At 45.2% G+C, this 22030-nt stretch overlaps 1 long non-coding RNA gene across 1 annotated transcript; it reads right to left on the bottom strand.

Moving 5' to 3' along the window:
* Positions 1 to 9382: 9382 nt before the first annotated feature.
* On the bottom strand, positions 9383 to 19858 carry LOC140422739 (uncharacterized). Its single transcript, XR_011947572.1, has 2 exons — positions 19527 to 19858; positions 9383 to 9718 (listed from the first exon to the last, which is right to left on the bottom strand). It is a non-coding gene; the product is annotated as an uncharacterized lncRNA (long non-coding RNA).
* Positions 19859 to 22030: the final 2172 nt, after the last annotated feature.

Here is a 22030-nt window from a genome sequence, read left to right as displayed (position 1 = left end):
GCAACTGACAGTGTTGCCTTTTTTACCTGCTATAAATATGGCAATCAATAAGGTTGCCCTTTTTTCTTTAGATCTCGATATTATATTGCTCAGAGTCGCCAGGTATCAAATGACACCACCACAAGGTTCAACCGGATATCGATGAAAGAGCCAAACAGCTGTTAGTTAGTTCAAGGTCAAGGGTACTTTATTTACACACACAATTATCATGCAACATAAACACTACTAGTTAAATTGTGTGAGGGCCACGAAGAATCCAGCACGAGTTTTAAGGATACAAAGTAATAACATTTATTTACAATAACATTTATACGTAACAGCAGCAGCAACTTCCCTTGCTGCACACTCCTTCCTGCTGGTTCCAAATTGGTCAGCTTTATTTATACTAGGAGTTTACTAATGGTTTCTCCGCCCCCCTCATTGGGGAAGCTCATACTCCCACAGGATTGTGGGATTGTCATTAGTCCCCAGCCAATGGTAAGTAGGCAGGTTATAACATTAAACTACCCCTATCAACTATGACAACCTGTACTTAACTTCAGGCACCCGGTTTAGGTCAGAGGAACAGTGACCTTTGTTTGAATCTGGATCTATCGGGTCTGGAGAAGTAACTGCTGCTCAGCTGGGCTCATCCGCCTGGTAGTGGGCGTTGAACTTGCTTCTGGTGGTGCTGCAATTGTAGGTGGACGTTGCCGGAGCGCCAGGTCCAAGAGAGATCGAACACAAGGCAGTGTCTCTCTTTATCCTTGGGAAGTTTCGCGCTCTTTTGTACGGTTCTTCAGTTTGGACCCCATTAATTGGGTAGTTCTCGATCACTGTATTCGACTTGAGCCAATAAAGGGGCGGGTGCCTTGATGGCTGGGAGTGTCCTAAGCGGTCATTGACCCTGTTGTTGATACTTCCTGAGTAAAGGGAGTGGCGCCGAAATGTCTGGGATTGTCGAGTATCAGTCCTTTGTCTTACGGAGATGGGCCATCAAAATGCTAATCAGTTGGGAGTTTCGATACTGTCTGGATTCTTTGCTCACAAACATACATGCAGGCTCTGTGCCTGCCCGAATCTTACATTGGCCACATTTCCCTTTAAGCTTTGCGATCGTCCCTGTTTCTTGCTGTAAGTGGCTATCTGTAGAAGCCAGGTATTTCGAATACAACTAGTATAGGTAAAAGATAGCTGTTTAAGCATAAATGTTGAGCCCCAGTTTTAAATACCCATTTATACAGCATAATTCACTTTTACTGAGGTCCGTTGTTCTGGCAAATGCATATTTTCAGAGTCAGTGTGACATTAAAACAGCACAGTTGCAAGATAATTTGACACTGCTTGTGCTAATTGTCAAGGCCAAGGGATTGAATACACAGCAACATGAAGGCACCATTGTTCACAATGCAGATAACAGCTAGGTCAGAAAAGCTGATGTTGCACATTGAAGATGGACGGCTTGCCATCAAATCAAATGTGTTTGAGCCTAACCCAAACCAATTAGGATTATATTGGGGTGTAATTAGATGACTTAAGACAGATATGAAAGTGTATAACTGAAAAGTTTCCCCCGCCATTTTAGTTTAGTTTTTAGTGTGTTGTCTGTGTTTTTATTGTCTTTGGGGGTGTATTGTGCTGTGTTGTCTTTCTGTTAGTTTAGTGTTTTTTGCCTTTGATTCTAGTCTCCATTTTAGAGATGTCTTTTGGGGGTTGTCAGTCTAACAGTCTGTGTCAGTGATGTTAGTCCACTTTTGACTTTGAGTTTGAGTTTAGCTGAAGATTAGCTTTCTCTCTCTCTTCATGTTTCATTGCCAGACTTTGACCTTTTAAAAGTTACTTTCGAGCTGTCTGCCTAAGCAAAGAAAGATAATGTCTGTAATTCTCTGAACGCTTCTAATTGTCTACGAATTGCCTTTTAAATGACTTTCAAATTATAATCAAGCGACTACAAATAAAACAATTCTTTTTGGCACCTGAGGAGTTTATACTGCAAATTTCTGCTGAGTTCCAGTATTCGCAAAGTGCTACTGATAACCGAATAGCAGAGATGATATAAATTCCTTCAAATTTACACAGTCGAATAATACAAGGAATCAAACAACTTAACACAGTCTACAAATAGTACAAATCTTACAACTTGTCGTATTGCGCCAGGACTTGATTCGTCAACTAAGCTTCCCCCAAACTTGGCGTAGTTCGACAGGTTAAGACCCCTATAAATTATAAATTCCTTCATTTTGGCGTAGTTGGCAGGATGGGGGGAGTACTGAACGACCTTCGGAGGCCCAGGTGACGAAGGAAAGCTTCGAAGATAATCGGAGGAGGTCGGGAACCTTCGGGAAGCTTCGGAGATAATCGGAGGAGGCCCAGAAGACAGCCGGAACCCACGGCTAGACTGGGGTAAGAAATATCTTTTTCACCCATTAAAAGTCTTAAAGCCGCATCAATCAGTACTTCGACCCTTGAAAAGAACATTTTTTATAGACTGTGTTAAATAAATCAAGTGCCAGTCGGTCAGACTATCATAGACGTGACTGGAAGATGAGTCACTGCAGTAACTAAAATAAAATAGTACAAATCTTATAACTTGTCGTATTGTGCCAGGACTTGATTCATCAGCTAAGCTTCCCCCAAACCTGGCGTGGTTCGACAGGTTAAGATCCCCATAAATTAAAGTTTCCTATTATTGACGTAGTCGGGCAGGAGGGGGGAGTGCTGAACGACCTTCGGAGGCCCAGGTAACGACGGAAAGCTTCGAAGATAATCGGAGGAGGTCGGGAACCTTTGGGAAGCTTCGGAGATAATCGGAGGAGGCCCAGAAGACAGCCGGAACCCACGGCTAGACTGGGGTAAGAAATATCTTTTTCACCCATTAAAAGTCTTAAAGCCGCATCAATCAGCACTTCGACCCTTGAAAAGAACATTTTTTATAGACTGTGTTAAATAAATCAAGTGCCAGTCGGTCAGACTATCATAGACGTGACTGGAAGATGAGTCACTGCAGTAACTAAAATAAAACGGCAGTCAGCGATCAAGAAAAGTTATGGCTGATCCAATTCAAAGTGTAGATTCAGAGCCTTTAGCAGACAGAAAATTACTCCCCACTACATCCAAGGGGGGGTGCTTGAATACCGGATGTTTCTGTTGAAGATATGTTGGGGGATTGTAGATCTTTCACTCGTAGACATTTTAACCTATGTGAAACCTCAAAAAAAATGGAATCAAAGTATGATATCCCCAGAGGACAGTGTTCCTTCAATAATATCAAGAGAGCATGGGGAAAATGCACACGATTACATGGTGCAGAACGTGTAAAATGGTCCCTGGTAATTACGGGACAGATACACAGTCAGCAAGAGATCATTGTTAAAAATAAAAGTGATCATCAGCTTCAGTCCACTAAAGACCAACTAAGTGCAGTTCTTGAAGATTTGCAAGATGCAAAATCCAAACTTGAGCATTATGATGAAATTAGAACAGATTTGCAAAATAAAACCTCTGAACTCCAGCAGTTAAATGTTCAAATCGCAGAATTTCAAAATCAAGTTTTTAAAGTGGAGTCAGAATTCCAAAATCAAGTTTTTAAAATGGAGTCAAAATACCAACAGCTGCAATTAAATACTGAACGAAGTGATGATGAGTATAGGTCTACTAAAAGGCAACTAATTGCAGCTGTTGAAGAATTGCAAGATGCAAAATCCAAACTTGAGCATTCCGATGAAATTAAAACAGATTTGCAAGATGCAAAATCCAAACTTGAGCATTATGATGAAATTAAAACGGAATTGCAAGATGCAAAATCCAAACTTGAAACAGATTTGCAAGATGCAAAATCCAAACTTGAGCATTCTGATGAAATTAAAACAGATTTGCAAGTTGCAAAATCCAAACTTGAGCATTATATTGAAATTAAAACAGAATTGCAAGATGCAACATCCAAACTTGAAACAGAATTGCAAGATGCAAAATCCAAACTTGAGCATTCTGATGAAATTTAAACAGATTTGCAAGTTGCAAAATCCAAACTTGAGCATTATGATGAAATTAAAACAGATTTGCGAAACAAAACCTCTGAGCTCCAACAGTTATCTTTTCAAATAACAGAATTCCAAAATCAAGTCTTTGAAGTGGAGTCAAAATACCGACAATTGCAATTAAAAACTGAGCGAATTGAACTTGAAAATTGCAAGTTAGTGAAAGAAAGATGTGTTTTAGAAAGAAATATAACCAGCGTGACTGAACATTGCAATTCTTTGACAAACATGCTTTCTGTACAAAAGATTGAACAAACTCAGAAAGCAGTCCAAGCCACCCACCTAGTGGCACAATCGGCAATTGCACAGCCACGATCAATTGTTAAACATAAATCATTTTCTCTGTCGGATGAATCAGACGAAGATAGTGTTCCTACAATACAAAATACTAAAGCAATTCGACTAGCCCCTTTAAAACACAAACGAGTTAGAGTTGGAAGCAAAAAAATAGAGGAAGATGGTGAACCTATCACTAGAAACATATTTGACCACCAATGGGTTCATGAACAAATTGATCCTTCTAAAATTGACGAATGGTCCAAGGGTCTTCCACACCCTAAAAAGGGTGGTAAGATCACATGGGATGCAATTCACAGATTACAAGCCATTTACAGTCTCCACCCATTTGATGGAGTACAAATTTTGACTATCATGCTAGGTACTCGTATAAGTTCAACCCTTAGAAATGAAGTAGAAGTTGCCCTTGGAGACGATTTGCAAAATTTAGAAGCTGGTTGGCTAGCAGTCAAGAATTGGCTATTACAATTTCGCACCCCGAGGACCAATTGGTCTAAGATCACAGCTTGCTTTCAAAAAAATGATGAAGATATTCAGGATTTTGAGGAAAGATTTTTACATACTTGGATGGAATATTCAGGGATGACACTCGACCAGGAAAATGACACATGGGATGCAAGCACTTTAAGTCCATTAAAAACGGCTTTTATAGCCGGTGTTAAACCTGGAGTTTCTGCTGCCTTGAATTTGGTTTTACCAGCTTGGGCCACAGCTGGCACATACCGAGACATAGTTGACCGATGCATTCAGATAGATCGTGGTTTGCACAATCAGGCAACTTTTAACACTGCAGCTGCTCAAATGCAGCCTATTGCTCAAATCCAGCCCATGTTACCTGCTGCTCCAGCGGCGGCTGTTGCAGCACCTGCAGGAATATCAGCAGTAACTACAATTTCACCACCAGTGCTAGAACAAACATGTACCCTTGCTCCATTAAAATCACGTAAGAAAATACCACAATGTCTTTCCTGTGGTAGAGTAGAACACTGGATGGCAAAATGCTATCAAAAACAACGGATGGGTTCAAGAGATGATAATGAAGTAGACAATGTTCACTACAATACATCTCCACCTCGTGGTCAACCATGTAACACGTACCAACAAGGCACACCCAGTATGGCTTCTGGTCAGCCCTACTGGCTAAGCAACTACAACCATGGTTTGCTTTTACAGTTAATCAACAACAGTATCATAATAGCCCAACTGTTTACCACATGGCTTTACAGAATCATCTCAGGCAACTGCCTGTTCGGCCTTCCACCATTATCCAATATGAAGATGATGTTCTGATAACCTCTATCAATAAAGATGATCATGACAAAGACTTACGGGTGGTCTTGAACCACCTCAGTACTAACAGTCACACAGCTAGCTTTCACAAAGCACAAATTGCCCAGAAAGATGTTTACTTGGGACAGAAAATTTCCAAACGAGAAAGGGAACTTACTCAGAAGAGAACGGCTGCCATCAAAGCAGCTAAAGAACCCTCATTGTATCGCTAAAAAGTTGCCAAGAACTGTCAACTTAAGAAAACTGTCATTATTCTGAATGTTGCAGTATTAATTTAAAGAAATTAACATATCTTGTTAGCTGTGTTTCCTTTAACAGAATCGACAAATTCATCTACAGAAAATCAAGATACAGCACAAGATTGGTTCAGTTATATATTTAATAAGTTATTGTATTTGATATTTTAAAATAAATGTTTGGAATTAGCCTGGAAATTAAAACTTCAAACAATGTGGAAGCTGGTTTTAAAAAAAAAACAACAATCTTTGATTAAAAGCCAAAAGAACAGGTTGTTCAAAGAAATTTGATAACGGGAATTTGGCAGCAATCCAACTTTTACTCCCAGTCCATTTGAGTGATAAAAAAAAAGTTTAAAGATGCGAATGGCATCATTCCAAGCTATACGCCTCTTTTGTCTCTGTAAGAAAATTAACCCTTTCAACAAGCTTTTGTGTATTATCCAGAAGATGTCAAAGACTTGACATCAATTTTGATAATCATTTTACCATTTATTACTAGATCATATGTTCAACTTTTATTGTATAATAATTTTAATAATTATTTTGAAATGCCTGTTGTATTTTAAGTGTCAATTTTATTGTTTAAAACTGCAATGATTCTTTGCGCTTTTACCTATCCTATCGCATTAATGATGTATTTTAATCTTTCCTGATATATCTCAATTTTTCGATTTATCAAAGGGCCGACTGTAGAAGCCAGGTATTTCGAATACAACTAGTATAGGTAAAAGATAGCTGTTTAAGCATAAATGTTGAGCCCCAGTTTTAAATACCCATTTATACAGCATAATTCACTTTTACTGAGGTCCGTTGTTCTGGCAAATGCATATTTTCAAAGACAGTGTGACATTAAAACAGCACAGTTGCAAGATAATTTGACACTGTCTTGTGCTAATTGTCAAGGTCAAGGGATTGAGTACACAGCAACATGAAGGCACCATTGTTCACAATGCAGATAACAGCTAGGTCAGAAAAGCTGATGTTGCACATTGAAGATGGACGGCTTGCCATCAAATCAAATGTGTTTGAGTCTAACCCAAACCAATTAGGATTATATTGGGGTGTAATTAGACGACTAAAGACAGATATGAAAGTGTATAACTGAAAAGTTTCTCCCTGCCATTTTGGGTTTGGTTTTAGTGTTTAGTTTAGTCAGTTTTGTCCTTTATAGTCTCCATTTTAGAGATGTCTTTTGGGGGTTGTCAGTCTAACAATCTGTGTCAGTGATGTTAGTCCACTTTTGACTTTGAGTTTGAGTTTAGCTGAAGATTAGCTTTCTCTCTCTCTTCATGTTTCATTGCCAGACTTTGACCTTTTAAAAGTTACTTTCAAGCTGTCTGCCTAAGCAAAGAAAGATCAGGGGCGAAATTCTCCCCCAACGGCGGGATGCCCGCCGACTGGCGCCAAAGCCGGCGCAAATCAGACGGGCATCGCGCCGGCAAAAAGGTGCGGAAGTCTCCGCATCTTTGGCGGCCTAGCCCCAACATTGAGGGGCTAGGACGACGCCGGAGGGATTTCCGCCCCGCCAGCTGGCGGAAATGGCGTTTGTTGCCCCGCCAGCTGGCGCGGAAATGCGGCGCATGCGCGGGAGCGTCAGCGGCCGCTGTCAGTTTCCCCGCGCATGCGCGGGAGCGTCAGCGGCCGCCGAAAGTTTCCCGCGCATGCGCAGTGGGGAGAGTCTCTTCCGCCTCCGCCATGGTGGAGGCCGTAGCGGAGGCGGAAGGGAAAGAGTGCCCCCACGGCACAGGCCCGCCCGCGGATCGGTGGGCCCCGATCGCGGGCCAGGCCACCGTGGGGGCACCCCCCGGGGTCAGATCGCCCCGCGCCCCCCCCCAGGACCCCGGAGCCCGCCCACGCTGCCTGGTCCCGCCGGTAAATACCAGGTTTGATTTACGTCGGCGGGACAGGCAATTCCTGGGCGGGACTTCGGCCCATCCGGGCCGGAGAATCCAGCGGGGGGTCCCGCCAACCGGCGCGGCTGGATTCCCGCCCCCGCCCAATCTCCGGGAGCGGAGACTTCGGCGGGGGCGGGGGCGGGATTCACGGCGGCCAACGGCCATTCTCTGACCCGGCGGGGGGTCGGAGAATGACGCCCAATGTCTGTAATTCTTTGAAAGCTTCGAATTGTCTACGAATTGCCTTTTAAATGACTTTCAAATTGTAATCAAGCGACTACAAATAAAACAATTCTTTTTGGCACCTGAGGAGTTTATACTGCAAATTTCTGCTGAGTTCCAGTATTCGCAAAGTGCTACTGATAACCGAATAGCAGAGATGATATAAATTCCTTCAACTATACACAGTCGAATAATACAAGGAATCAAACAACTTAACACAGTCTACAAATAGTACAAATCTTACAACTTGTCGTATTGCGCCAGGACTTGATTCATCAACTAAGCTTCCCCCAAACTTGGCGTAGTTCGACAGGTTAAGGTTCCTATAAATTATAAATTCCTTCACTATCCCAGATGGCTACAACAGTAAGTTTATTTAATGCATGCCAAAGGATCAGTACAATGGCACTATTATAGCCAGTAACTGGAGCTTGTTGTTTGCCTTTGCTTTTCAACATTCTCCGAGTTCCGTAAACAATGATTTAGTAATCAGTCAAAACCAAGGAACCAACAGGAAATAATTCCTCAGCCGGTCCTGTATCCTTATACATCATAAAGGTAACCTAATCATTTTTTAAGCGTTTCAATTGAGGTTTTCAATTCTCCGGCACTCTTCTTAAAAATGCAAGAGGATGAATTCACACAATCGGGCCCCTTGTACTCAGATTAGTTTCAGCAGGTGAATTGAAATGTGTGACAGCCTCGGGTCACCGATATGTAAAGATCGGCATTCCGATGGTTTAAGTGTTTTCTGCATTTCAATGGAAACAACATGCCAACATTCTTGGGCCCTGAGGATCATAGGAATTATAACAAAAGATCAAGTTGCAAATGGTTCACCTTCTGCCATCCACGTGGTTAAAGCTAGGGCTAATAAAAACTGCTCAATAGGTTTGGCAATATCTGTGGGGAGAGAAACAGAAATGCTTCACGTCCATGTAACTGTTCTTCAGAGCTGAGTCCCAGTGTGTGGTAAACCACTGTTACACCTTTATTACATGGTGTAAGGTAGGACCTGTACTACAGGTTCTCCGGTAGTCCCTGCCTGCTGGCTCCGCCCAGTAGGTGGAGTATAAATATGCGTGTCCTCCATTCAGCAGCCATTTCACCAGCTGCTGTGGGAGGCCACAAATCTTAGAGCAATAAAGCCTCGGTTGTATCCAACGCTAGTCTTTGTTCAATTGATCGTGCATCACAGTGCATTACCCAAATTTCCTGGATTACTGGTCCAGTGACAATGCCACCTCCCCACTGACATCATTGTCATCAGTTGCCCCAAACCACAGTGTTCAAATATTTGTGCTTGGCAACGTCACTTACGTTAGGCATTCGGACACCAAAAGCGATCATGGAGTTTATTTTCCATAATTCTGAGTTTCGGTAGCTTAAAGGTCCTAAACCTGAACTAACTTCAGAAAAAGCATTTTGGTTTTAACATATATTTTAATAAGCTAGTTTTATGTTTTTCTTCATAAACAATAAATGGGCGGCACGGGATCACAGTGGTTACCACAGTTACTTCACAGCGCCAGGGTCCCAGGTTCGATTCCGGCTTGGGTCACTGTCTGTGCGGAGTCTGCACATTCTCCCCATGTCTGCGTGGGTTTCCTCCGGGTGCTCCGGTTTCCTTCCACAAGTCCCGAAAGACGTGCTTGTTAGGTGAATTGGACATTCTGAATTCGCCCTCTGTGTTCCCGAAAGCCGGAATGTGGCGACGAGAGGATTTTCACAGTAACTTCATTGCAGTGTTCCTGTAAGCCTAATTTTGACAATAAAGATTATTATTAATAAAGTAGTGCAGCACAAACCCTGACCCCCCCAAACACCCCCTCCCCCAATGCAGCAGTCTCCCCCCCCCCCAATACCTCAACTGCAGCAATTTCTTCCTATCCCTTCCCAATCCCTGAAGTAATTTCCCCCACTCCCAAACACTCCAGATTTCAGGAGTTCTCCTCCCCTCTCTCTCCCCATTCTCTCACTCTCCTGCCTTCCCTCCCAACAGAATAGCTCAGGTTTCAGGGTTGGAAGCGACAAAGTGTTGTTGAGGCCGGCTCGTTGCACTATTCCAAGTGGCGGTTAATGGTGCTGGGCATTAGTTCAGTGTGGATTAAAGGGTGTCCGGAGGGATGGGGGCCGGAATTGAGAGAGTCAAATGAGTTCAGTAGTGACCCTGAATTCAGGGCCCGGAGTTTGTCAGCGACCGGAGCTTGGTGGGGAGAGTTTGGACAATGGGGATGGAGAGTTTGGACAATGGGGAGATAGAGTGGAGAGACAGAGTTCGGAGATTGGAGGGAGAGGGGTATGGGGAGAGTGTTTGAAGGCTGCAAGGAGAGAACGCGAAGATTTGGAGACTGGAGGGAGGTGGAGGGAGAAACGCTTGGAGACTGGAGGAGGGCAGAGAGAAATTCGACCTTCAGACTGGAGTGAGCGGGGGAGAGAGAGCTTCGACTCTGAGAATGAGGGGTGGGTGAGAGAGAGATTTACTCTGCGAATTTGGGTTGGGGGAGGGGGTTTAGTTGGGGAGGGGAGTCGAGAGTTTACACCCTCAGACTGTGGTTGATGTTTTTTGGGGGTAGTGGCAGTAGCTATAATCCCTGAGACTAAAATTAAGAATGAATAGGAATTTGGTGGTCCTCTAAACCATGTGGTGCATAGTGGTTTTTTGATTAGATGACAAAACTGAATAAATTCAGAAACTAGTTTAAATAATTACTTTCCTTCGAATTTTCAATGCAGATTGCAGAGTGCATTTGTCACCTTTTGAGTATATTTGTCATCTTTGAGTATTTGATAGCTTTGTGTATATTGGATAGCTTTGTATGCATTTAATATCTTTGATTGTATTGGATAACTTCAAGTGACTTGATGTCTCTGAGTTCCATTTGTGATTTGATTGCATTTGATATCAAATATGGCAAAATGCCATTAACCGATTGCAAGAATTTCTAAATTTAAACATTTGGGGCTGGATTCTCTGTTCTGAAGTGTAAGTGCTCCCACCAGCGAGGACTGGCTACTGGTCTCCCCTGGTGCTCGGAGTGGCACCCAGGTGCGATTCCATCTCCTTTAACATGCTAATTTAGGCATGGGGGAGAGCTCAAAAATGGCGGCCCGATACTGAGGTCTGGCTGTGCCCCCCCCCCCCCCCCCCGAACGCAAATCCTGCATCCCCCCTCAGCTGACAAGTAGGGGTATCCACGTCCCACCACGGGAATAATGGATCACCCCCTCCTCCACAACATGCGCATGAGGGTGACCCAACATCCCCCACTCCTCCACCGACACTCAGCACTACCGTCAGACCCCCCCCCAGCAGAGACTCCCCCATCAGAAACTCCATCAGAGACCCCTCGAGAGACGACCATCATCACGCCTGCCTGAAAGCTCAAGAGTAGTTCAGGTAGTAGAGTGAACAATCACTGCATTTTCACTTACCCTTCCCTAATATCTGCTGACTCAGACAGAAATGTTTAAAGCAGCAGCTGTTACAAGTGTCAGAGGTTTCTTCAAAAGCCAAGTACACTTCAAAGGACTTCAAGTCCCCTGAAAACCTTTGAAATGCAAAGCTCCCATTCAATTTTATTAGCCTACGATTGACAATGTTCTGACTCCAGAGACAGGTGCTGATGGATTGTTGATCTATCTTTCCCTTCGCGCTTAAACACACCTCCATTAGCTTGCTTTGATGCTAACCACAATGTTTATAAGCATTGCTATGATTGACAGCCCTTCACCACTTCCTCTTTTTCACATCTCTGTTTGGGGGTCTCTGATGGGAGTTCTGATTGGGGGGGTGTCTGAGGGTGCTAGAGGGTCCTGGGAGGGTCTGATTGATGAGAGGACCTGGGGAGCGTGTTCGGGATTGTGGGGGGGTGGGTGGGAAGGGATCAGAGGGGAGCTCGGGGTTTGGGTTTTGCATTGTGGGAGAAAGGGGGCCTTCTGATGGATCTTGAAGGGCACCTCAGTTATGCACTGACCCACCGCATGGTCCAGCACGTTAGGGCCACGTTTTGGGAAACCTGCACCAAAGTCCACCAGGACAATTTTCTGGTCAGTGCATACCTGGGGCTGGAGACTTGGGCTTCCAGCCATTAATCAGATGCAAATAGATTCAGATCACTGAGTTGCATCCTCCCGCTGGTGTAGGGCGTGAAGCTCACTGCCGCCACCAGCAGGAGACCGGCGCATCGGAATTGGATTGGTGGGCAGCACGGTAGCATTGTGGATAGCACAATTGCTTAACAGCTCCAGGGTCCCAGGTTCGATTCCGGCTTGGGTCATTGTCTGCACATCCTCCCCGTGTCTGCGTGGGTTTCCTCCGGGTGCTCCGGTTTCCTCCCACAGTCCAAAGATGTGCAGGTTAGGTGGATTGGCCATGCTAAATTGCCCTTCGTGTCCAAAATTGCCCTTAGTGTTGGGTGGGGTTACTGGGTTATGGAGATAGAGTGGAGGTGTTGACCTTGGGTGGGGTGCTCTTTCCAAGAGCTGGTACAGACTCGATGGGCCAAATGGCCTTCTTCTGCCCTGTAAATTCTATGATCTATGATCTATGGTGCCTGGCAATGACCCTGTTTTTCGGCCGATGCTCCATTCTCCTTCTGATCGGATTCTTATGGACTGCGTTCTGACTTTCCAAATGCCCTGTTATTACTTCCTTAATAACGGATTATAACAATTTACCAATGAAAGATGTGAAACTAACTGGTCTATAGTTTCCTACTTTCTGCCTCCCTCTCTTTTTGAATAAGGGTGTTATATTAGCAAATTTCCAATCCACTGGAAACTTTCCTGCATCCAGGGAATTTTGGAATATTATAACCAATGAATCCACTACCTTTGCTGCCACTCGTTTAAGATCCTAGAACGTTGGCCATCAGGCCCTGGAGACCCAATCGTTTGCTCAGTACTTTTCCCCCATTTGTCATGATTGTTCTAAGTTCCTTTGTTTCCATAACCTCTGCATTACCTGTTAATATTGGAATGGTCCTAGTATCTCCCACCATTTAATTTCCAATTAAGGGCAATTTAGCGTGGCCAATCCACCTACCCTGCACATCTTTGGGTTGTGGGGGCGAAACCCACACAAACACGGGGAGAATGTGCAAACTCCACACGGGCAGTGACCCAGAGTCGGGATCGAACCTGGGACCTCGGCTCCGTGAGGCAGCCATGCTAACCACTATGCCACCGTGCTGCTTGTGTATCTCCCATCATGAAAACTGAGGCAAAATACTGATTTTGTGTTTCCGGCATTTCTGTGTTCCCCGCTATTAGCTCCCCAGTCTCATCCTCCAAGGAACCAATATTCACTTTAGTTACTGTCTTCCCTTTTAGAAACATCTAGAAGCTTTTGCTATCCTTTTTTATATTTTATAGAACAGTACAGCACAGAACAGGCCCTTCGGCCCTCGATGTTGTGCCGAGCCTTGTCCAAAACCAAGATCAAGCTATCCCACGCCCTGTCATTCTGGTGTGCTCCATGTGCCTATCCAGTAACTGCTTGAAAGTTCCTAAAGTGTCCGACTCCACTATCACAGCAGGCAGTCCATTCCACACCCTAACCACTCTCTGAGTAAAGAACCTACCTCGGCCATCCCTCCTATATCTCCCACCCAGAATATTTTGCACTAGTTTTCTTTCATAATTTACCTTTGTTCTTTTTATTATATATTTAGCACTTGTTGATCATTAACAGTTTCTAAATCTTTCAGCCTGCCACTGGCCTTTGCAATGTGGTATGCCACCGCTTTTGATTTTATGTTATCTTTAACTTCCTTGCTTAGCCATGAATGTTTTGTTCCCTCCTTGCAGTCTTTATTTCTTTTTGGAATATATTTTAGATGGGTGGAATTAAATACCTTCTTAAACAATTGTCACTGCTCATTAACTGTCCTACCTTTTAGTCTTCCTCCCCAGTGCACGAGGGAAAATCTGTCCCCATGCCTATGTAATTACCTTTGTTTAATTCCAGAACACAAGTGTAGGACAGCAGTTTCTCACCCTTGAATTGAATTTGAAATTCTAGCATGCTATGATCACTCTTCCCTAGAGGATCCTTATTATAAGATTAAATAATCTTTCCATAGTACACACTACCAAATCCAAACTAGCCTGCTCCCTGGTTGGTTCCAAAACACATTGCTCCAAGAAACAGTCTCCAATACATTAAATTAACTCTCCCTCGAGACTACCTTTGCCAATTTGATTAATCCAGTCTACATCCAGTCCAAAGATGTGCAGATTAGGTGCATTGGCTCTGTAAAATTTCCCCTTAGTGTCCAAAAGGTTAGATGTGGTTACTGGATTACGGGAATAGGGTGGGTGCCCCCTAGGTGGGGTGCTCTTTCAGAGGTTTGGTACAGACACGATGAGCCAACTGGCCTCCTGCACTGTAGGGATTCTATGATATGCACGTTAAAATCACCCATGATTATTGCTGTACCCTTCCTACACCCCCCAGTATTTCCTGGTTAAATACTGTGCCCCACTGCGGAATTACTGTTTGGAGACCTATAGATTGTTCCCACCGGGGACTTCGTTCCCTTGCTATTTTTTATTTCTATCCAGACTGATACTACGGGCGGGTTGCTCCGCCCGCCGTGCAGCACAACGTCGGGATTCTGCGTTTCGTCGGCTGGTCAATGGGGTTTCCCATTGTGGGGCAGCCCCACGCCATTGGGAAACCCCCGGGCTGCCGACAAAACGGAGAATCCTGACGGCGGAGAATTCAGCCCTATATCTTGATCTCCAGAGCCAATATCATTTCTGATGACAGCAGTGATCTCTTCCTTTACCAACAAAGCTACGTCACCTCCTTTTCCTTCCTGCCTATCCTTCTGAAATACTGCGAACACTTGGACATTAAACTCCCAGGCTTGGTCTCTTTTTTAAAAATATAATTTTTGCGGGATGTGGACTTCACTGGCTAGGCCAGCATTTATTGTCCATGCCTAATTGCCCTTGAGAAGGTAGTGGTGAGCTGCCTTCTTGAACCGCTGCAGTCCACGAGGTGCAGGTACACCAACTGTGCTACTAGGAAAGCAGTTCCAGGAGTTTTACCCAGCGACAGTGAAGGAACGGCGATATATTTCCAAGTCAGGCTGGTGAGTGAGCTGGAGGGGAACTTCCATGCTGTGGTGTTCCCATGTATCTGCTGCCAAGTAACCATGTTTCAGTAATCAAGTCACACGACCCTAACCTATACAGGAAATCCAGGTACGACCTGCGCAAAGCCATCCGAGATACCAAGAGAGAATATCAGACCAAGCAAGAGTAACAGACAGACTCTCGGCGGTTGTGGGAAGGACGAAACAACATAACGGGCTACAAAGCGAAGCCGAGCAGTATCTCCGGCAGCAAGGCACTCCGAGATCCCCATCTGCTTCAAGAAGACCAGCATCATACCGGTGCCAAAGAAGAACCAGGCAACGTGCCTCATTGACTACCATCCGGTGGCCCTGACTTCAGTCGTAATGAAGTGCTTCGAGATGTTGATCATGAAGCGCATCACCTCCATACTCCCAGAATGCCTTGATCCACTGCAATTCGCATACCGTCGCAACCGGTCCACATCAGACACCATTTCCCTGGCCCTACACTCATCCCTGGAGCATCTCGACAACAAGGACTCCTGCATCAGACTGCTATTTATTGACTACAGCTCCGCCTTCAACACCATAATCCCAGCCAAGCTCATATCAAAGCTCCAAACCCTAGGACTTGGCTCCCCACTCTGCAACTGGATCCTCGATTTTCTGACCAACAGATCACAATCAGTAAGAATGAATAACAACACCTCTTCCACAATAGTCCTCAATACTGGGGCCCCGCAAGGCTGTGTACTTAGCCCCCTACTCTACTCCCTGTACACATACGACTGCGTGGCAAAATTTGGTTCTAACTCCATCGACAAGTTTGCTGACGATACAACCATAGTGGGCCAGATCTCGAATAACAACGAGTCAGAATACAGGAGGGAGATTGAGAACCTAGTGCAGCGACAACAATCTATCCCTCAATGCCAGCAAAAGTAACGAGCTGGTCATTAACTTCAGGAAGCAAAGTACTGTACACACTTCTGTCAGCATCAACGGGGCCGAGGTGGAGATGGTTAGCAGTTTCAAATTCCGAGGGGTGCACATCTCCAAAAATCTGTCCTGGTCCACCCATATCGACGCTACCACGAAGAAAGCACAACAGCGCCTATACTTCCTCAGGAAACTAAGGAAATTCGGCATGTCCACATTAACCCTTACCAACTTTTACAGATGCACCATAGAAAGCATCCTATCCGGCTGCATCACAGCCTGGTATGGCAACTGCTCGGCCCAAGACCGCAAGAAACTTCAGAGAGTCGTGAACACAGCCCAGTCCATCACACAAACCTGCCTCCCATCCATTGACTCCATCTACATCTCCCGCTGCCTGGGGAAAGCGGACAGCATAATAAAAGACCCCTCCCACCCGGCCTACTCACTCTTCCAACTTCTTCCATCGGGCAGGAGATACAGAAGTCTGAAAACACGCACGAACAGACTCAAAAACAGCTTCTTCCCCGCTGTTACCAGACTCCGAAATGACCCTCTTTTGGATTGACCTCATTAACATTACACACCTGTATGCTTCAACCGATGCCACATTGTGTACCTTGTGTTGCCCTATTATGTATTTTCTTTTATTCCCTTTTCTTCCCATGTTCTTAATGATCTGTTGAGCTACTCGCAGAAAAATACTTTTCCCTGTTCCTTGGTACACGTGACAATAAATAAGTCCAATCCAATCCAATACTCCTTTGACTCTATTTGCGCTGTTGACTCAGAAATTTAATCCAAATGCTTTGTGCATTCAGATACAAAGACTTTAAGTTTGTTCTATTATTAAATTTCCCTAATCCTGTATGATTCCTTGGTGCAATATGAAGTTCACATCTTCTGTCATCTTCCTTTTATTTTCTGGTAACTATCAGCCTCATTACTAACCAGCACGCCTACCATCCCCTTTAACTTTGATTTTCTGGGGGCGGCATGTGGTGCAGTGGATAGCACTGGGACTGTGGCGCTGAGGACCCGGGTTTGAATCCCGGCCCTGGGTCACTGTCCGTGTGGAGTTTGCACCTTCTCCCCATGTCTGCATGGTTTTCACCCCCACAACCCAAAGATGTGCTGGTTAGGTGGATTAGCCACGTTAAATTGCCCCTTAATTGGAAACAAAAATAATTGGGTACTCTGAATTTATTTTTTTTAAACTTTGATTTTCTAATTCTCCATGCACCTGAAGCCTCCGTGGCCCCACCCTCCCTCAGTTATTTTAGTTTAAAGTCCTATCCACACCCCAGTTATGTGATTCATCGGGACTCTAGTGCCAGCATGATTCAGGTGGAGCCCGTCCCATTGGAACAGCTCCCTCTTTCCAAGAATTCGAACCCTTTTTCCCTTTGAGCCATGCATTTACCTCTTTAATCTTGTTGACCCTGTGCCAATCAGCTTGTGATGTTGGATTGGATTGGATTGGATTTGTTTATTGTCACGTGTACTGAGGTACAGTGAAAAGTATTTTTCTGCGAGCAGCTCAACAGATCATTAAGTACATGAGAAGAAAAGGGAATAAAAGAAAATACATAATAGGGCAACACAACATATACAATGTAACTATGTAAGCACTGGCATTGGATGAAGCATACAGGTGTACTGTTAATGAGGTCAGTCCATAAGAAGGTCATTTAGGACTCTGGTGACAGTGGGGAAGAAGCTGTTTTTGAGTCTGTTCGTGCGTGTTCTCAGGCTTCTGTATCTCCTGCCTGATAGAAGAAGTTGGAAGAGTGAGGAAGACGGGTGGGAGGGATCTTTGATTATACTGCCCGCTTTCCCCAGGCAGCGGGAGGTGTAGATGGAGTCAATGGATGGGAGGCAGGTTTGTGTGATGGACTGGGCGGTGTTCACGACTCTCTGAAGTTTCTTGCAGTCCTGGGCCGAGCAGTTGCCATACCAGGCTGTGATGCAGCCTGATAGGATGCTTTCTATGGTGCATCTGTAAAAGTTGGGAAGAGTCAATGTGGACATGCCGAATTTCCTTAGTTTCCTGAGGAAGTATAGGCGCTGTTGTGCGTTCTTGGTGATAGCGTCGACGTGGGTGGACCAGGACAGATTTTTGGAGATGTCAGGGGAATTGGACTCTCTCAGATAAAAAATAAACACCGCAACTCATCAGGAATTTTCTGTTCGCCCCAGGAAGGTTTGGAAGAGGGTGGGGAAACGTAAGATTGCATGGAAGGGATTCCCTCCAGAACCTCAGGGAGGAAGCAGTCCAGAGCTTTTTCCCATCCAGCCTCAAATTGTGCAGGCATCCCACCTGTGAACTGCACCTCTCTGCCGCTCCACCTCTCTGCTACCCCGCCACTCTCTGATGTTGACCCCCGGCACTCCCCTCCCTGTCATTCACTTTCTCTGCTTCTGTCCTCCCTCTTCTGCAGCTGCAGGTCTGTGAGGAGCAGGTTTCTGCTAATGCTGGTCTTATTGCTCCAATCCAAGCTAAAATGCCACCCATTCTGATGTGGTGGGTGAAACTTCTTAAATGTAAGAAGTAAACTCCCTACAGAAGTATTGTGAACTCTTGTTGCTCACTAAGTAAGAAAGCAGGTGTGGGGGACTGAATATTACTGTATTTCCCTTTGGTAGACCAAACACTCAATTCGCCCTGTCCTTCTGATCTTGCTTCCATTAGCTTCAGGAAGCCCAGGAAAAACAAGGTTTGTGTAAACTTCACTCATTGCTTGGATAATCAACAACACGTCTTTCCCGAGGGGTTCTGTTACTTGGGTGAAATTGCAAAGCTGGATATGCTGGCCCATAACCTCCTAGAGCCCCAGTGTCGCATTCAGGAGCTACCTCAGTGATGTGCTGGGAATTCCTCTCGGAGGTTTCAGTGTAGGGTTTTACCCGGCAACAGCCCAGAAGGGCTGGCGTCTGGACAATTGCGTTGGGAAGGAACCATCTGACAAGCGATTAAATCACTAACTTCAGATGGTTCTGTCTGTTTTACCCTGATAGTTACTCTGAAAGAGTTAGACGAAAGAAAAATCACTTCTAACTCCATAATAACTATTTAAAAAGAACAGACCCTGCCTCCCATGAGATAGCCTCCACATACATGACCCGCCCCCAGACGACCCACCACACCTTTCCTGCAGCCCCCCTCCCCTCCTGACCCCCAGCACCCCCAGGCCCGCCCCGCCCCTCCACCCCGGTGCGACACGGGCCATCCCCAATCCATGTGACCCAGTCTGTTTGTTCCCTGCTGGACTGATGGCCCCCGCTCTCCCTCCAGACTGAAGCTCTATTCCAGTCTGATGCCTCCCTCTCCCGGACTGACGCCCCATTCCGCCCCCCCCCCCCGCTTCCCTCAGTCTGAGCCTCTCCTTCCTCCCTCTGATTTGACCCGGCCCCCTTTTTGCGTTCGACCTGACCCCCCCCCCCCCCCCGATCTGTCCTCTCCCTCATGTCTGGCCTGACCCCTGCGCCTCCCCCTCCGTTTTGACCCGCTCCCTGCTCCCATTGTTTGAATCACTTAACTTTTAACAAGCTCCTGGTGGAGGCGTTATTTTACCTCTCTCCGCTCCAGTTACTCTACTCCGCTGCAGCCGGTGCTTCACTGCTCCTGTCTCGACCAGCCTGAGTGAGGTAGATTGGGCGAGACAGGAGCTTTGGAATCCCAGTGAAAGTAAGTCCTTCCCTGCCGGAGATCGTTACTCTGAGGAAGTTACAGGCCTTTGTAATTTTCTCCAGATTCAATCCACTATCCCTCCACCAGTCACCCAAACCCAAACGCTCCAACAAGTTGAAAACCTGTTTTCAGCCATTCTTCTTTTATGGTTCAGTATTGACACTTCCAGAACCTTTACATCTCATGAAAAATACCTGCTGGTGGCACTGGTAGCAATCCTGAGATTACTACCTTTGAGGTCCTACTTTTTAGTTTAACTCCTAACTCCCTGAATTCAGCTTGTAGGACCTCGTCCCGTTTTTTACCTATATGGTTGGTGCCTATGTGCACCACGACAGCTGGCTGTTCACCCTCCCTCCCCCAGAATGTCCTGCAGCCGCTCCGAGACATCCTTGACCCTTGCACCAGGGAGGCAACATACCATCCTGGAGTCTCGATTGCGTCCGCCGAACCGCCTGTCTATTCCCCTTACAATTGAGTCCCCTATCACTTTCCTAACACCTCCACCTTTGAAAGAAACAAACTTCATAATCATGGTGATTTTGTGTTACATCCACTTTTCACAAACTTAACATGCCAAATCTCTAACCACATAATTTATTACATCATACAAGTAAATGTTTCTAAGTTCACAATTAAATATATATAATTACAATGATTTGACTAAAACAAAGACAATAACTTCAACAGCAACATCAAAATCAATACATGATAACATCATAACTCAAGTCTTGTGTTTCTTTTTCTTCTGATTTCATTTAAGTCTACAGTGCAATTGTCCTTTTTGTCATATGTAGGCAGAGCTCCACTCTCAAGTCCACTTTCCAGATTCATATGTGGTAAATTTGCATTTTGAGTTAAAAGAGTCAAAATGTCATTATTGTGCTTTCACATCTCATGTACTCTTTATCAAAATCTCTTTAAGCTGTTTCAAGAATGTTGTTAAGATGCTTCTCCTATTCACTCAAAATACTATCCTACTTTTGCTTTGTCCTTTGAACTTTTTGTGATCTTGTTCGTTCTCCCAGTCTCATTTCAAATGAGTTCTTTTCAATTCTGTTTGAGCCGTGCCAATCGCTTTCTCTGACTGAAGTTTCGAAATCCTTCAACCTTTTTGCACAGGCTGCCCCACCCACTCACATAACTGGTTGGCAGTTAAGTGTCAGCCACTTTAATCTACTTTGATCTGAAAGCAGGTGGGGAGGGGAGTCAATTCAGGACAGTTTAAAAAGAGCCACTTGTAACTCACTCCCAGTGAGTTCTCCCAGTGAGACAGAGAAGACAGCCAGGAGTGAGACAGCAAAGAGTGAGTTTGGGAATTTGAATCGAGGTGGGAATTCAAAGCTGGGTGGGGAGGAAGTGCTTTTTGTGACTGGTAAGTAGTGTTTCTGTTTTTCTGTTTCTTTTCATTGGTATATTTATTTATTTTTTTCTTCATTGTTTATTTATTTATTTAAATTTTTTGGGGGGGAATTGAAATTGTTGAAGTTAAGCGAAGGTTTAAGACATGGCAGGAGATCTCAGACCCATGTCATGCTCCTCGTGTGCGATGTGGGAGCTCAGGGACACGTCCACTGTCCCTGGCTCCTTCACGTTCATGAAGTGTGTCCAGTTGCAGCTCCTGTTAGACCGCTTGATGGCTCTAGAGCTGCGGATGGACTCACTTTGGAGCATCCGCGATGCTGAGGACGTCGTGGAGAGCACGTTTAGCGAGTTGGTCACACCGCAGGTGAAAGGTACTGAGGGAGATAGTAAATGGGTGACCAAAAGACAGAGCAAGAGTAGGAAGGCAGTGCAGGTGTCCTCTGCGGACATCTCCCTGCAAAACAGATATACCGCTTTGGATACTGTTGAGGGAGATGGCTCACCAGGGGAAGGCAGCAGCAGCCAGGTTCATGGCACCGTGGCTGGCTCTGCTGCGCAGCTGGGCAGGAAGAAGAATGGCAGGGCTATAGGGATAGGGGACTAAAGTGTAAGGGGAATAGACAGGCGGTTCTGCGGACGCAATCGAGACTCCAGGATGGTATGTTGCCTCCCTGGTGCAAGGGTCAAGGATGTCTCGGAGTGGCTGCAGGACATTCTGGGGGGGGGGGGAGGGTGAACAGCCAGCTGTCGTGGTGCACATAGGCACCAACGATATAGGTAAAAATCGGGACGAGGTCCTACAAGCTGAATTTAGGGAGCTAGGAGTTAAACTAAAAAGTAGGACCTCAAAGGTAGTAATCTCAGGATTGCTACCAGTGCCACGAGCTAGTCAGAGTAGGAATGTCAGGATAGAGAGGATGAATATGTGGCTAGAGAGATGGTGCAAGAGGGAGGGATTCAAATTCCTGGGACATTGGAACCGGTTCTG

Source organism: Scyliorhinus torazame, chromosome 5 (assembly GCF_047496885.1).
Source record: "Scyliorhinus torazame isolate Kashiwa2021f chromosome 5, sScyTor2.1, whole genome shotgun sequence".
Classification (NCBI taxonomy): domain Eukaryota; kingdom Metazoa; phylum Chordata; class Chondrichthyes; order Carcharhiniformes; family Scyliorhinidae; genus Scyliorhinus; species Scyliorhinus torazame.
The sequence above is the reverse complement of the archived record's forward strand: the minus strand, read 5'-3'. Positions and strand labels throughout refer to the sequence as shown.